Below are 16,081 nucleotides of genomic sequence, written 5' to 3'. Positions count from 1 at the left end.
AATACTTGCCAGCGCAGTCCTTGATTTGACTTATGCTTAACTCTGGTCTAAGTCTGAATAGCACTTCTTCACATCATGGCTGATCAATAAGGATCTTTATGTATTGCCCTCTTATAAAATATACGTCCGAATACCCAAATTCATGTAGGAGACGCATGAATTTGCAGAAGAAAGCTGAATTTGAACATATGATACACTATTAACTTATGCATTGTGTACCTGGATAGATACAACATAGCTGGCAACACGGATATGCATATGGTTCCCCTAGGATCCAGAATCAAGTATCAGCAAAATAAAAAAGGTAGATATCTGGAAGGTAAAAAATAAAAAATTGTTATATCTGGAGGTCATCTGAGACATAAAACCGGAGTAGCTATACAAATATGACCAGGTCCAAAAATTCACAAGTTGTTCTTCCAAAATATCTTTTTAATTTAGAAGTAATTAACTCATTTCAATCAAGTGCTGGGGATACAAAACAACAGGAATCAAGGTTTTAATCTTAAAAAACACAAGCCCTAAGCAAAAGAAATAGGGCCTTGTATATTTTGTCTGGAGGATCTGCTCACCACCTTGCAGAGTGTGGCAGGTACACAGTGATCTAAGGCCACCAAAACCACATCTCAATAATCCCATATTTCTTTCTAGATGTAAACTATTCTCAACTTCAAAAGTTATGAGATTTATTTCACGTTTAATTATTTTTTAAGGTAAGCTTACCCACATTTTGTAGATTATTTAGAAGCAAGTTTTCAAGAGGAAAATAAAAAAGGTCACAAGAAAAAGTAATCAGTGTTTCTGACAGGCATTTCAACCTTAAAGAACATTTACAGAGAAATCTGTGAGAGAAGAACATGGCCGTGTTTACTCTTTGAATTAAGAGGAAATGCTAAAGCCATATACAAACACAACTGGATTTAAAACTGGATACCTAATTAAACCCCACAGATTAGATCAGGAGAATTAAAAATACTTTATTTCCCTCATTCATCATTCCCAGGAGCTTAGTTCACTAGTTCATTAGTACCAAAGCAGAGTTACTGCTATTTTGGTGCAATTTCAACATCTTTCAGTACAATTTCAACATCAGTTTAGAAGGAGAATGGATACAAGACACAATCCTCTGACTTTAGTATGCCTTCTTGCCTTGCTGCTGATTCTGGTGCACCCCTTAGAAATTTAAAGACATTCTACAAAAAACTACTGGCTCCTCCTAGCATTTGTTATTCACAACTGATAAAGCTTTTCCTACAGCACTTGTAAAATTTTCACTAGATTAAACAGGGAAAACCAGAACTAGATCCTTACCAAAGCCTAAAATACAATGTATAGAGACCAAAACCAGTTTTAAATGAGCCCAGCTTGTTTGGCTGAGACTGGGCAGGACTCCAGCTACAGCAGTTCTGAAGGGAGTCTGCCATGGACTAATTTTCTCTGTTTCTTGACAATCTCGTTTAAGGACAGGTTGGATACCTCTAAGCTACACTGCAATCTCCAGTGGAGGCATGTCCTGGGGGAGAAAAACAGCGACTTGCCAAAGCCCAGTCATAAGTCTAGAGTCATCAGGACCATACCATCTGGCTTACACCGCCCCTTGATTTACTTTTGCTTTTAAAACAGTCTTTTCAGATACTGTGGCTCAAAAATTAAGTGAAAGAACAGCAGCAGAAGTACACCAGTTTCTGTAGTGCAGGGAGACTCACTGTGGCCAGACATCAACGGTTCTTATTTCTGCATCCTTAAAATGAAAAGAAACTTAGTTATTCTTCAAAAGCCCTTGTGAAGGAACGAATGAGTTCTGATGGATAATTTTTGTCACTAATATATGTTTGAAGAGCTCCTAGACAGTGGCCAAGATGATCTATCTGCAAGCAAGATGTCCTTCAGGCTGAACGTTAGTCTGCAAGAAGATACCTATTTTAAAGCAAAGACATGAGATGACAGGCATACTGATGCACTGAAAAGGAAGGGAAAGAGAGAGTATTCCTTCATGTGACTAAGAGCTTGCTGTATGTGCTAGTTATCCAACACGGCAACAGGAAGGCCTAATAACTCAGGTGCAGCATGAGATATTTCTGGAAACCAAAATATCTCTATGTACTCCAGTCCCCTATTTCCCTGGATGAGGGAAATTATTCTTATTACGCAAAATTCAGGAACAAAAGCATGAGCCATAGTCTTTCTATATTCATGACTTTTTTTTTCTTTTTCTTTTTTTTTTTAATCACATTGGGGTTAAGTGGAATTTCTATTAATGAGCAAAATGAAAGGTTTTGTATTCTGTCAAGTCTGCCACCAGTGATGTCAAATACACAGACAACTATCCAGAATATATGCTGGACATCAAGACTGAAAGAAAATCCTCCTTATTTCTAGCCTATAGAACTAGAACTGAATTTATAAATTAAGCCTACAATGGGATTCACATAGACCTTCAAACTTAAAACAGCTCCTAGATGAGGAAAGTTAAGAGCCAAATTGGAACCTTTTAGGTCCACCGGTCTGCCTGAAGATATCTGCTCTGCACATGCCTAGTACTATCCTAGCCTGAAATGAGGTAATTCAAAAAGAAGTATGAACAACTCCAAAGACCACAGTCAAACCAATTGAGAGTGGGTCTTGTAGTCTTGGTGAGTGAATTCTACACCCCCTTGCACAAAGGTATAACTGCAGCAGCAATTAATTAAACTGCCATGTCTCTTTTCCTCATATCCAACTTTTACACTAAAGACTACTAGTAGTTGGTTATATTACTTGTGAATGGAAAAGAGCGTAAACCAAATGAGTAAAAAGCAGCAGAATTTCAAACCAATTCCCATTTATAGGTACTTTCTTTTATAAATTGCAAGTTAAATGAATCACAGACACAATTAGTTTGTGGCGATATAATGAATTATGGGGAGACTGAAAGTGAAGAGTCCAATATCTACCTGTTTATTTTGACCAAACAGTTTGCCAAAAGAAGACAATGCCTTTGTCAGCATATGTACAATGTCAAGCACAGTGGTGTTTGGCACCTTAGCTAGGTGTTCTTATTCTATCATAAGAAGGATTAAGAAATACTTCTGTTAGAGCAACACTGTCTCAGTGCTAGGGGAAATTTATTCTTCCACTTTCTTCTAAGGTAGGTGCAATTATTATTCTCATTTTACACAGGGGAGAATGACGACAGAGAAAAATCAGGTCATTTAATTAGCATCCACAGAAAATTTGGCAGGTTAAAACTTCATTCTCTAAGCAAATATATTTACTCATCATTTATCTTTGTGTTTATGCCAGGAGACATGAGCAGCTCAAGAGGTATGTTTACAAATTGCTGCTTCTCTGAATTCAAGGCTTCACTGACTGCAAACTGGTGCACCCAACTGGGCAGTACAAAGCTATGGCAGCCAGAGGTTCTAAATTGTAAATATATTTTAAACAAGGACATTTTCAGTCACAAGAAATATCGCCAACTCCCCTGGGTCACAGCTTTATACAGATAGTCCAAGTAATGTTCACATCCACTAACTTCAGAGGGGAAACACACTTAGCACCTCAGGGTGTCACATCTGTAAATGAGATTTCATTTTCTCTAGCATCAAATCAAGACCAGTATTTACTGCAGACAGCTATTGCAAGGGTTGCATAATGTTAGCAGAGTGCTGGGAGCATTAATGTGCCTACTATCATTAAATATGTGACAGATGTACCTGCAGAGAACTCATTAATTCTAATTTTGATTCCTGTTAGTCTAGAAATATTAGCATATAATTGTTGGTTTCTAAAATATTCTGGCAAACTTTTTTTAACTGAAAAACTGTGTCAGCATTTATTTTGGAATATCAGATGAAGTCTGATCTCTTGTATGCCCCTCAAGTAATGTGTTAGGTTAACCTCAGTTACCTAACAGGAAATGTTAGAGCTTCAGCAAGAATGCTTTCTGCAAGCCTTTAAGTAGGAGCTGTGAAATTTCTTCTCACCAAAACTGAGAAAGAAGCCTTAATTGTGACAAGAAAATTCATAATGAACTTTGAAAATGAAAACCCAAATCAACACACATGATACACAGACTACAACAATAATACGCGTATTTTAAGATTGCATTGCAGTGCCCATCATGGAGCAAAAGGCTGAGTGAAGAAGCAGCCAGCAGCAGCATGCTGTAAATGTGCTGTTAGCTGTATCTGCAGTCTGACAGAAAGAAATCCAGAGGAATTTGCATATCTTCTTTTCTTAAAAAGTATGCTAGTTTAACTAACACTGATTTTCTCTCTTCTGTTGTATTCTTTTTCCTAGAATTCTCAAGATCTGTTCATTCTACACAAAATCAAAGCCTGAAAGTAATATTAAACTAAGTAGCTGTGTACAAAGCCCAGCAAAAATGCATCCATCTTAGCAACAGGAAGGGCTCACATGCACAAACACTGCTCCCCAGTGAGAATCGGAAAACACCATGTTGTTCTGCACAATAGCACATAGGGACCAGAAATTTACTGTATGCTTCCCCTAACTGTAGCTTTGGGGACAAAGTCTGCTCAGGCTGCCTCTTTAGTGTCTGGTGACTGGAAAGCCTGACAAAGGACAACATCATTTAATCAGAAAGATATCAAAGACATATGAGCAGCAGTGTCTCTGCAAATACTGCATAAGAACACCAACTGTGTATGAGAAACCAGACTATGAAAAAGAAACATAGCTTAGACTCTTTCATAATACTTCAAACACAGACCTGCAGCAATTACTGCCCCAAACAATAATAAAGTTGGAAGTAAACATAGTAGCCCATAGATCTTTGCAGGAAATAAGCTGTTTAATTAATTAATTATTTTGAAAGGAAGCTAAAGAGAAGGGAAATGCATGAAATAAATGGGTGGGAATATAAACGCTCACACAGCATGGCATCACAAGCATGGACAAAGCACTGTAGAAATCATGATGTGTTTTTGCTCAGCTATTTCCCACAGTACGTGATTACATGATGAAAAGCTGTATAATAACCATGTACGCGGGAGGGTAGACTAAAATTACATAGGCAAATTGGGGGAAATTTCTCTCTCTGCTCACTCATGCATACTTTGTTTCTGATTTTTTTTTTAAATTTTTATTTTTATTTTTATTTTTTTTAATTTCATTGTTCTGTTAATCTAGAACATAGGTCTGTTTTACCAGAGGTCAGGGTTGTTGTCACTGTTTATGGAATAATATTACAAAATACTATTCAGCAGAATGCCTCTTCTAGATACAATAAAAGCATCTGCTACTCAAAGCAACTGTCTTGCAAGAGTTTCTTATATGCATGCACAGTGAGTTGCAACACTGCATAGTAGCTGAGATGTTTTGCTGTTTCAAGTTTTTCTTTAATTCCTACTACATGTTCACAGACTACACATCTACCTCTTTTTTTTTTTGCTTGGTTGTTTTTTTAAATGAATACAGTGTGGTGTTTTAACATGAATGAGAGTTCACTGTTTGCTTAAGCTTTTCATGCAGATTACTACCTATTTTGCATTCTGCAGTTTTGTAGGAACTCAGAGTCCCAACTGAGTAGGGTAGGTCTTTGCGATCCATTTCTAAGCAATACAATAAATCGTATGCCTCTAACAATACTTGTACTTTGGGTTCCTAAATTTGGCTTCTTGACTAGCATCTGTGGAAAACAAACAAACAAACAAACAAAAGCATTTTATGTGAAACAATTCATGGTGCATAAGCACGTAGCATGTTGCGCTCCTGAATGCTCAGTAGGGAAGCAAACCTTATGAAAGGATAACACATCATTGCATTAAAATGTAGCACAGATCAAAAGAATACAAACAGGATAAAATAGACAAAAAGGCTAGTAAAGAGTCAGTTAGTTTGACAGCAGCTATGAAATAAATGGCAATGATATACACCAATGCTACTCTTCCAACCCAATGCAGAACTTAACAGAATAGCCTCCAGGGATGGGGTTGTGGATGCCCCATCCCTGGAGGCATTTAAGGCCAGGCTGGATGCGGCTCTGGGCAGCCCGCTCTAGTGTTTGGCAACCCTGCCCAGAGCAGCGGGGTTGAAACTAGATGATCTTTAAGGTCCTTTTCAACCCAGGCCATTCTATGATTCTATGATTCTATGAATAGTGATACAGATTTATGCTACATATTAAGCACATATAGATAGTTAATATATTACATATTATATATGATACATTAAGGACATCTTTTAAGCGATTTACATTCCATATACTGTCTGGAAATTTATCTGTAGGACTAACGAAGGGTATGCATGCTACTCCATTACAGAAAAGCTATTAGTATAAATGGGACCAACTCCTAGTGTCACAGACACCATAATGCTGAAAGGTTTAATAGGCTTTCTGGCAGGAGACAGACAGAATAGATTCAGCTGCTAACACTGAGACACTGCCATTTTGCCCTTTCTTACCAGTGGTCTTATCTTTCCCCACAGAAACTTAAGTGCTGAACAGTGCCTACTGCCAGTCTATCAGTTTCTCGGGAGGCAGTACTACAACAGCCCTAATTCCCAGAGGGAAATTGATTTCTCAGGAATATTTGTGATCTGTTGCTGTTCTTAGGCTACTAGTTAACATGTAATAATTAGATGTGCCGACTAGTCTCCTTTCCCAGCATTTAGAAAGCATACAATAATAACTAAACATAGACATAAAGTATATACATGTCATGGCCTCACCTCTTTATGATATTCCCCTTGAATTCAACTATAATGTTCTCAAGCAATCAGGCAGAGAACATTGCCCTAGAGAATAAATTGCCCAAAATTCAAATGGTGTATCTCAACAAGTTGGAATTACACAAGAGTTTGAGTATTGTTTTATGGGTCACAGTTTTATTTCCAGTCCTATTGACATTTTAAGGCACCTGGGATACATCAGGAAAGGACATCTGAATAGAATTGTGAAGACACATTGGATACTTGAAGCAGTTAAAAAGTCAGAGGAAACAAACAAACAAACAAACAAAAGAAAAAAGAAAGCAGCTATAAATCAGGCAAAAACCAATGCAAATACTGTGCTTTTCCAAATCTGAAAAAGCATCTGGCAGATTTCTTTTTTTTTTCATTCTTCACAATTAGTAGGCCAGAGCACTATTCCCAGAGTTCTCTACTCCCTCGGGAATGCTTATTTAATCCATTTTTAATCCCTCTCTCTGTTTCACCTGAGTGCTGAGAGCAAGAGAAGCAAGCTCTCACTTCTAAAGCATCCCATCTTATTCTCTCCAATATTTATAAGAGGAAAAAAAATGTTTGAACATATGTTGCAAAGCATGACTAAGCAAGAAATCTCATTCCTGACATACCATCCCAATTACACCCACCCAAACAATTATTTGTAATTAACTAGCCTTCTGCAAGGCTTTATAAGGGTTTTATTTACCGTATACATTTGTTTCAGACAAGTCACTACGTTTAAAGTGAAGCTGCATCTGGAACAAGGGATTTTTTCCTCCTGCCATGGCCATTCCTCTCTGGAATCCTGCAGTGCTGCTTTTCATCCGTCACCAGTACTGCAGACACTTCTTCCCACAACCAACCTCCAGACAGTTTCAGTTCTCACACAAAGCAACGGGTGTTGTCAATTTGATGCATTACTTGCTGTTTTACAAATTAATTTAGGACGGCATACTATGCCGAGCTTAACAGCTGCGTGGAAAAAAAAAAAACCTGTTCAGGCGATACACAAAAGCCAAAGATTGCGGGTCCCACTGACCCTGCTCTCTGCTCTCAACATTCGTGGGCGCCATCTGCTGGCACGTATTAATTATCAGCATCTATAATTATATAAATGCCAGGTCAAAGCTGAATGCTTTCTGTACGTGTTTTATCTTCTTCCGGAGAAGGCAGTATGTTCCCCCACAACTTCCAGCAAAGATCTGGGACGCAGACCTCTCTAGCCTTCCCTTACCCCCACAGGTGGCAGCTAAGGTGCCACGAAAGCAGAGGACAAAGCTCTCTCCACACTGGAGAAACTCCAGGCGGCACCTTGGCCTCTCATTACAAGCCTGGAGCCTGCAGCCAACCGCCCTGCCTCTTACTCCCTTGCTCTAGAGGAAGCATTCAGCAATGCCAGTCTCCATGTTTGGAGAGTTTCCTAACACCAACAGCAAATCATCACAGCAGCTGAATGGGACTTTTTGTCCATGCTACCAAAATTGTAACATATTCTATTTATACTGCTGTTGTTAAGCTACTGTATGTCTGACACATTTAGACAACAGTTGATCCTAAGCCACAAAATGACTTGATCTTGACTATGAAAATGGCTCTAAGCCTGAGGTCATTCTGACGAGCAGTGAAGACTATGATTCACCTTCTTAGTAAGAGCTAAAAGTGTCTATTTGCCAAGATCTGGACTCAAAACCATGAATCCCCATTTCCCTGCAGTTAAGAAGCACATGGACGTGAGATTTCATTTCACGCCTATTCCTAGTTTACACATACAGACAGCAGCACCTGACACTTCTAGAAAGAACAAACTGTTGCTTGTACAGGTCTCTGTCAGGCAAAAACCAGCAAAATAAACACCTCTATGAGTGTGGTATTCCCAGTAAGCTCTAGAAAATTATGGCATTATTCATGTGTGACAAACAGAATCTAAATTTATGAATGTATGAATCAAGAAGGGGATTTCCAGAAGTATTTTAGAATGAGAAGACCATTTAGCTGGCCCTCCTCAAACAAAATTTCTGCCACACGTAGGCTCCGGAATGAGGAAGAAATTCAGTTCTGACATTCTCTGCCAATGACATGAAACTCAATTTGGAAACATTAGCTAATGAAAAATACAAAGACGTTCCCACACCCACAGCTATGAAGACGAATTAAGTATACTCACTGAATGGAAATTAGAAGTATTTTTAATAGCTGGGCACAGCAGAAGCAAGTCTAAAACTACTGAAGGATTATACCCTCCCAAATATGTTTTTGCCCAAGGATTAGCTCTAAGAATAACTAAAACCACCACTGTAAGTTTCTCAATGTAAAGAGGATTTAGACGTGCAACTAATGAGGGATGTATAAATCCTGATGCACAAGAATATTTATGCCCATACTTGGTGCTGAAGGAAAATTCTGAATATAACCTCCCTATTCAGATATTCCATGAGCAGCTGCCAGTTCCTGATTGCACTTGATCCCGGCCTAGAATACAACTGTCGGGACTCAAATTCATGCAATGTTACTTGTCTGTGAGTCTAATTTAAGAAACGGACCTACTGCAAATGCAGGGCAAGCAATACTTCCATAGCAGTACAATGGTTCAGCTATGCATGACACTGCCCTGTGATTCTGCATCACCCACGTTTACACACATAAGACATTTACTAAACCAGCAGTCTTCCGTCCAATCCAGTTTCAAATATCCCAAAGGACAGAACTATCATCTCCCATGGACAACACTTCCATAATAGTCACTCTGCTAAGAACTACCTCCTCATAATCAGCATAATTTTTTTTTCCTGACTTTTCAATCCATTTCAATATTGATATGACTGTAAAAAATTCCATTCATTCTTTGTGTTTCTATATCTCCTTTTACTAAAAAGCTCAGGAAGAAGTAAGTATGTTCCTAAGTAAGGAATACGCAAAAACAAAAATAAACAACAACAAGAAAAAACAAACAACAACAAAAACAAAAACAAACAAACAATAAAAAACGGCTCCCCTTTTCCAAGTATTTGTTACATCATTCTTTGAAAGCACCTACAGGAATTCAAAATAAAACACAAAAGCTATACAACCATCTGTTTAAGGGCCAGTGGGTGACAGTCTTTTTCTACCTGAAAAACAAAGATGTGCCTGTCTACTGACATTCCTTCAATATTTTCAATATTTTTCAGAATTTGTGGTTGCTTTCTCAAACATCTCCCACCATTTACACAGAAACGTGTACTTTTCTTTCTTATTTTTTTTCCTTCCAGCTCAAAGATTTTCTGTGCTTCCTTAAATTTTTGTATCTTTTATCCTCCCTAAGGATCTCTCCCTTTTTGTTTTTCTCCCATATGAAAGCTCGGAAATTATATTAAAATTTGCCCTTATCTTTCCTCCTTCCTCACTTTGGTCTGAGTCTCCTCTTTCATCTTCCCTTCCTGTGCAGCTTTTTCTTCTCTATATGCAATATGAACTCCCTCTTCACTCTTCCTTTTCTTGAGCCACTCATTCTTTCACTGGCCAAAGGGTAACAAATCAAAAGCAACTATTTATGTACCCGATTATGTGAAACCTGCATTTTTATGGAATAATCTCTCACATTCCTGGTACAAGTTTGCAGCTTTCCATCAAAACCTGGATGCTCTGCCATAAGACATGAAACACCAAGTAACTGCCTTAGATTTGTGGCACAATCACCACCTCTCACCAGCTCCAATCTGTTCTTCCCATAGCACTCTCACTTCAGAGCTTCCCAAAACTGACTATGAAAACAAAGAGGTGTACCCAAACAATAGCATTCAATGAAATTAAGAAGAAAAATCTAGGCTTTGGAAAAAAAAAAAAAAAGTTTCTTTTTGCTATGTACTGTCAGACAATGTAAAGCTTTTGTAAAGCTTTTTTTTTTTTTTTGGGGGGGGGGGGAGTGTGGGAGGAGCAAAACAGCTAACAGAGAACAACAATAAAATATACTCCAAACGGAAGATTTAGAAAGCAGCTTTGACTGAGGTGCTTTGATGCAACCTCTGGCACCCTTTCTCTCCATTGTCTATGCAACAGTAATGGCAAATATCTTCTCCGAGACAGGTACCACTATTCTCCCTCCCCTGCCCTCCATCCTCTCTAGCCCCTGGGACACCTCTCTCCTCCCACTCCTTACAGTTTCCTTCTATGCCTTTCTGTTGCTGATGGAGCTTGTTGCCTGAGCAACTGCAGCTGAGGAAGGGAGTGAGATGAGCTCTCGCCCAGTTGTGATCTATGTGCAATAGCACTGCATTCTAACCCTGGTATGCATGACACCTACAGAAGCAGCCTCAGGAAATTCGCAGCTGAATTACGTACCTTGAGTTGGGTGCAACATCCTTACAAGGTGCTGGGTATCTGGCAGACACCTTACATTTTTGTTCAAGCATGAATAAAATAGCCTAAAACTCAAGACTTTCAAGTATTTTAGCATATCCACAGACCTGGATTGTATTCACCAAGCAGCCATGTTTGCTACACTCTAATTCCAGTCCTAACAGAACTCAGGAGTACAAATAAACTGGTAATCAATCTCTAGAAACAGAATACTCCCCTCTAGAAGTTTCAGCTGATTATGATACATATCCCTCTCTCCTCACTCTTTTCATTGTCTATTTTAGAATTCAGAAAAGTAACCATAACAAAAGCATCTATCAATGACCTTTCCAGATCCCTTGAGTATTTATAGTTTGCTTTCTTTTTATCTTTGCTGTCCGTCTCTTGGTATTTGAACAATATCTGGTAAAATGAGAATGCAGTCTCAGTGCTACTGCAATAAAAGAAATAATCTTTGCAAGATACCCAGCAGAGATTTCTTTTCTAATATTGTTTTATTGAAAAAAAATCCTTTTACTTAAAAAAAAAAAAAAAGCAACTCAGCATTCTTATACTGAAGGAACACTGAAGCTTATATGAAACACTAGGGGTTGCTCCCCCCTTCCAAGATGATTTATGATCAAAATGGTTGTAACTGACTACTTGTAGCTCTGCTGATTGCAGGAGGGAAAGCTGTGCAGTTTTTCCTGCATTTGTGCCAAGTATCACTTTGAAACATAAAGCACGGATTCATCTGCATTCATGCTTCGTAAAAGACATTAGTCTTAGTGAAAAAAAATCATCAGGAACTGCAGGCCTGAATGACTGTAGCTACAATGCCACTTCACACTCTTTTATTATTTTTACTTCTGAAGTAGAAATATAGTTAGATGTTCCACTTACATCAGGGGTTAACAGTGAGTTACTGCAAATGATTTAACCTTTTAAATTTCATCAATGCAAGATTCATGCAAAATGAATTTACTACAGCTTATCAAATCTGCCTTCAGCAGCTGTATGCATGCTAATTCTCTCCCTTACAGCATATTTATAGCATTAAAAATTTTTTTTTGGTACTATGTTAATTTTTGTTGAACGTAAAATAGTGAACAACTGGAGCTTAAGCTTGACAGAACCCTGCCACAAAAACTCAGAAACTAATACTTCATTTTTTTGCTGCGTTTTGCAATCTTCAGAGATATCTTCTTGCACTTTCAGCTACCCAGTGGAATAGTCAGAGTGAATATCACTGGAGCAAAACACAATCCAGAATTTATGGCTTAGTAAATTCAGTGAGAAGCTTGAATTAATGAAGTCTGGAACACTATGATTAGATAGCAGGTTCCAAATAATTTAGAATAACGTGATCAGGATTTCTCAATGTCTCTGGAAGTTTTGAAGCCATCTGTCAAAACAATGCTACCGCGTCTAGGATTCACATAATTGTGCTTGGGAGAGCTCAGTTGATTGGTTAGGTAAATCCACTGCTGCCTCTTCTATAGTTCTTTCTGACTAAAGGCTTCAGTAATGATGCAAATCAGGTGACTGCACACACAGCTTTGAAAGACAGAAGGGAGACTCACAGAGTCTTAAAATTTAGCAAAGGAAAAGGCATAAGGCCAAACATCCTCAGTGTGACTCATAGGTTTCAATGGGATTACAGCAGGATGGAAATAGACCATATTTACCGTATTAGGTCACCATACTAATATCATTAATCACCTGCCAGTGAAAGATTGTTCCCTGCCATTCTATGATTTAAAGTATGAGCATAATTGCACTATGGGAATACAAGAAAGCTAGAAGAAAAAAAGTGAAATAATGGGAAGATCCTGAAGAAATAAGTTTTAAAATATTTAAATAGTTATATAACATATTTAAATAAAATATTTAGTTTTCCTTAAAAGGTACTACGAATACCACTGAAGGACTCTTATCAACATAAAACCTTATTAATATCTTCATCATTTATCTGTTCATCAAAACAAGCCTTTTTATACAGATAACACACCACCTGTGATTTGCATTTGGTGAAAGCTGTACCACAACATTTTATTTTGCTTCTGATAACTTCAGAAAACATAACTCTTGCATCACATCTGATTTTGTCATTAAAGCATGCAAAAAGCTATCTACATTTGTAGCCATCTCCTTTCCATAAAACTTGCTGGAGTAATATCAGAAAAAAATCATCTCACTAAGATGAGAACACAGTAACAATGGTATTAACACTTCTTTAAACCCTTGTGAAATTTCTTAGTGGAATTTGGAGAAAAAACATCTTATATGCAGTAAGGGCACTCACCTTGGAAGTGGTTCTTGGAAGAGCTTTGTATTTTTCCAGTGAATAATGTATTTAAAGTCTAAATAATTCAATAAAGCAGAAAACACAGCTTATAATTTCCTCCTTCCAGTAAGCATCTTGGACACTAGGCTATGTAACTAACCTTGCATTTCCTCTCATTCTGACATCTTTAATTTCAAATTCTTTTCTACACAAGGGGTCAAAAAATGTGACACCTATCTTGAAAGGGATTAATTTCTTCATCAAATAAAGGTATAAATCTGTGGCTTACCTTTGTCAGGTCTGCATTTGAGGGAGGTGAATGCAGCACACCAACCAACTAGAGACAGAAATAAAGTCAGCTAGTCAGAGCTTGGCAATAAACAATTGCATAGGACTGTGATGATGTCTACCTGTAAATATTGTTCATTCTTCAACCACTTTTAAAATTCACACATACTTTCTTATAATTACATTTCAGCCAGATTGCTTTATCTAACTCAAAATCTTTTCAACACTAGGTAAACTATTAATACTGAGTTTGATTAATAAATAAACAAGAAAGAAATATATTGCCAGTATCCAAAGTGTTTCAGAATCTTCTAACGGCCAGGTGATCAAACAGTTCCCTTCTCTGTGACACTGGGTAAATCACATTGAAAATTCCGCTGGGGACTGGGGATGTAAAGCTTTGTAAGCAATTTAGGGGTAGGCTTTAAAGTTGCTTAGGCATTTACAGATGTTTCTAACTTTTTGGAAGTCTTTTCTTTTAATGTAACTTTAGATGTTTAAGTACTATTAAAATACTACTTAGCTTTTATGGAGACTTTGGGTAAAAGTATATTGACTGCTAAATAGAATGTCCATGAGATTTAAGACAGTTTTTTGTTTGTTTTGTTTGTGTGCTTATTTTTTTTTTAAGAGGAAGTAATTGTAAATTCTTTATCTTGCTGAATAAAACACACAGGTCTAAATCACTTTAAGCCTGAGCAGATGATTATCAAATGATTGTTGGACTAGGAGACACACAAAGTTCCTTTGAAGGAAAATAAGGCATATAATGCAATACCTCCCCATACACTCCTCCCCAGTAACAATTTTGTCTGCTCTAAGTGTATACATTTGACTCCACCCTTACATTGTTTTTCTTATGTAGCATGATTTCTAAAACTCCTACAGAATGCTTAATACAAAATAGCAAGTAAACAGGGCAACTAAACTGGCACATACCTCAGGCCTGCCATTTGATCGCGTATCCTTTCTAGAAACCACCTCTGCACAGTAAAAATGGCTATAAAGAAAAAGAATAAAACTTTGTGGGTTTAGCCCATCACTGTCTTGTTTATTAAACAAGCATTTTCATTTCTCAGTTGTTGCAAATATTAAACAAGAACCATGAAGTCACCTGGGGCAGCATGTCAGTTATATCTGCACTGCTTTCTTGTATGATGTCAGCTTTCATGCAGAAAGAATGTCAGTGATCTTTTCATTCATTACTTTCATCTTTTGGGTCACATTCCAATCTATGCTATACTGTAAATCAGGTTACAATACATACAATGTATCTAAGATCAAATGCTCACCCCACCTTATCATATAATAATTGTGACAACTATTAAGATAACGATCCTTTGTTACTCATTACATATATGAGAAATAGCACCATAGAAACTAATAGATGCACACCAGCAAAAAACAGAACGAGAAAATTGAACCTGAGGTTTCAATAGGCACAGTCACGTATAATAATGAATATATTTTCATCTGGCACAGACTGTCCAAAGCAAGTTGGTCACTAGTAAAATTCTAGAATTTCATAACTAAATTAGATTGCATTAGTGGGAAGAGAAATGTCTGTTGACCTGTGAGTTCATCATGTGTGATGATACCAGACTCTGGAAAAAGCTTTCCAATGAAATTCCACTGCTCCACATTTCACAGTCAGAAAGTGTAGAAGTCTGTGGTCGCTCTGGGGGTGTCAAGCTGAGCTAAGGAAAAGATCAGGTCTCAGTAAAGAATGCTTCAGTTCTGTTACAGAAATAACTATCTCAATCTGGAAAATAAGCATTTTGTGAACCCTGCATTTCTTATAAAACCAAGTGGTCCCCAAAGCATGTTAGTAATTCTGGAAAAATGTACTCAAATGTTAGTCAAAATTCAGCTGCAATCGTATGTGAATTAAACATCACCTAAGTAATTTTTTTTCCTGAATACACTCAGAAATAGGTGCCATAATAAATATTTTCAATCTCATTGTTCCTTACTTTCTTCTGACAATTTCACCTCCTTCTCCCCCCTTTCCTTCAAACAGAACTTTATCAAATGCCTTTTGACTTTTAAAAATGTTTTAAATTCTTTGTCAACATAGCAGATGTAATACAAAAAAAAATATATTAGCTTAAAAAATAAATTCTACCTGGGAAAAGATGTGATCAGCTGAGACAACTACAAAGGCGTCCTGGCAAGGCCTTGCTCCTTCGCATCACAGAAGTTACATTTTTCTACAACACCGAAGAGCTACTAAAACAGCCAGTCTTTGATAGATTTGAACCACTCAAGGTAAAAGTTGTAATGTTCATTATAAAGACTGTATCCCTAATGAAACCTTCATAAACTACAAGCTCTTCAGAGCACTAATAATTCACAAGTATTTGGAAACATGTTATTAAGTGCCAGGAATTACTATATATATATATATATATATATACACACACACTATATATATATATATATATACACTAATATATATATACTAATATATATATACTAATATATATACTATATATACTATATATACTAATATATATGTAA

This window comes from Cygnus atratus, chromosome 3 (genome assembly GCF_013377495.2).
Source record: "Cygnus atratus isolate AKBS03 ecotype Queensland, Australia chromosome 3, CAtr_DNAZoo_HiC_assembly, whole genome shotgun sequence".
Taxonomy (NCBI): Eukaryota; Metazoa; Chordata; class Aves; order Anseriformes; family Anatidae; genus Cygnus; species Cygnus atratus.
The sequence above is the reverse complement of the archived record's forward strand: the minus strand, read 5'-3'. Positions refer to the sequence as shown.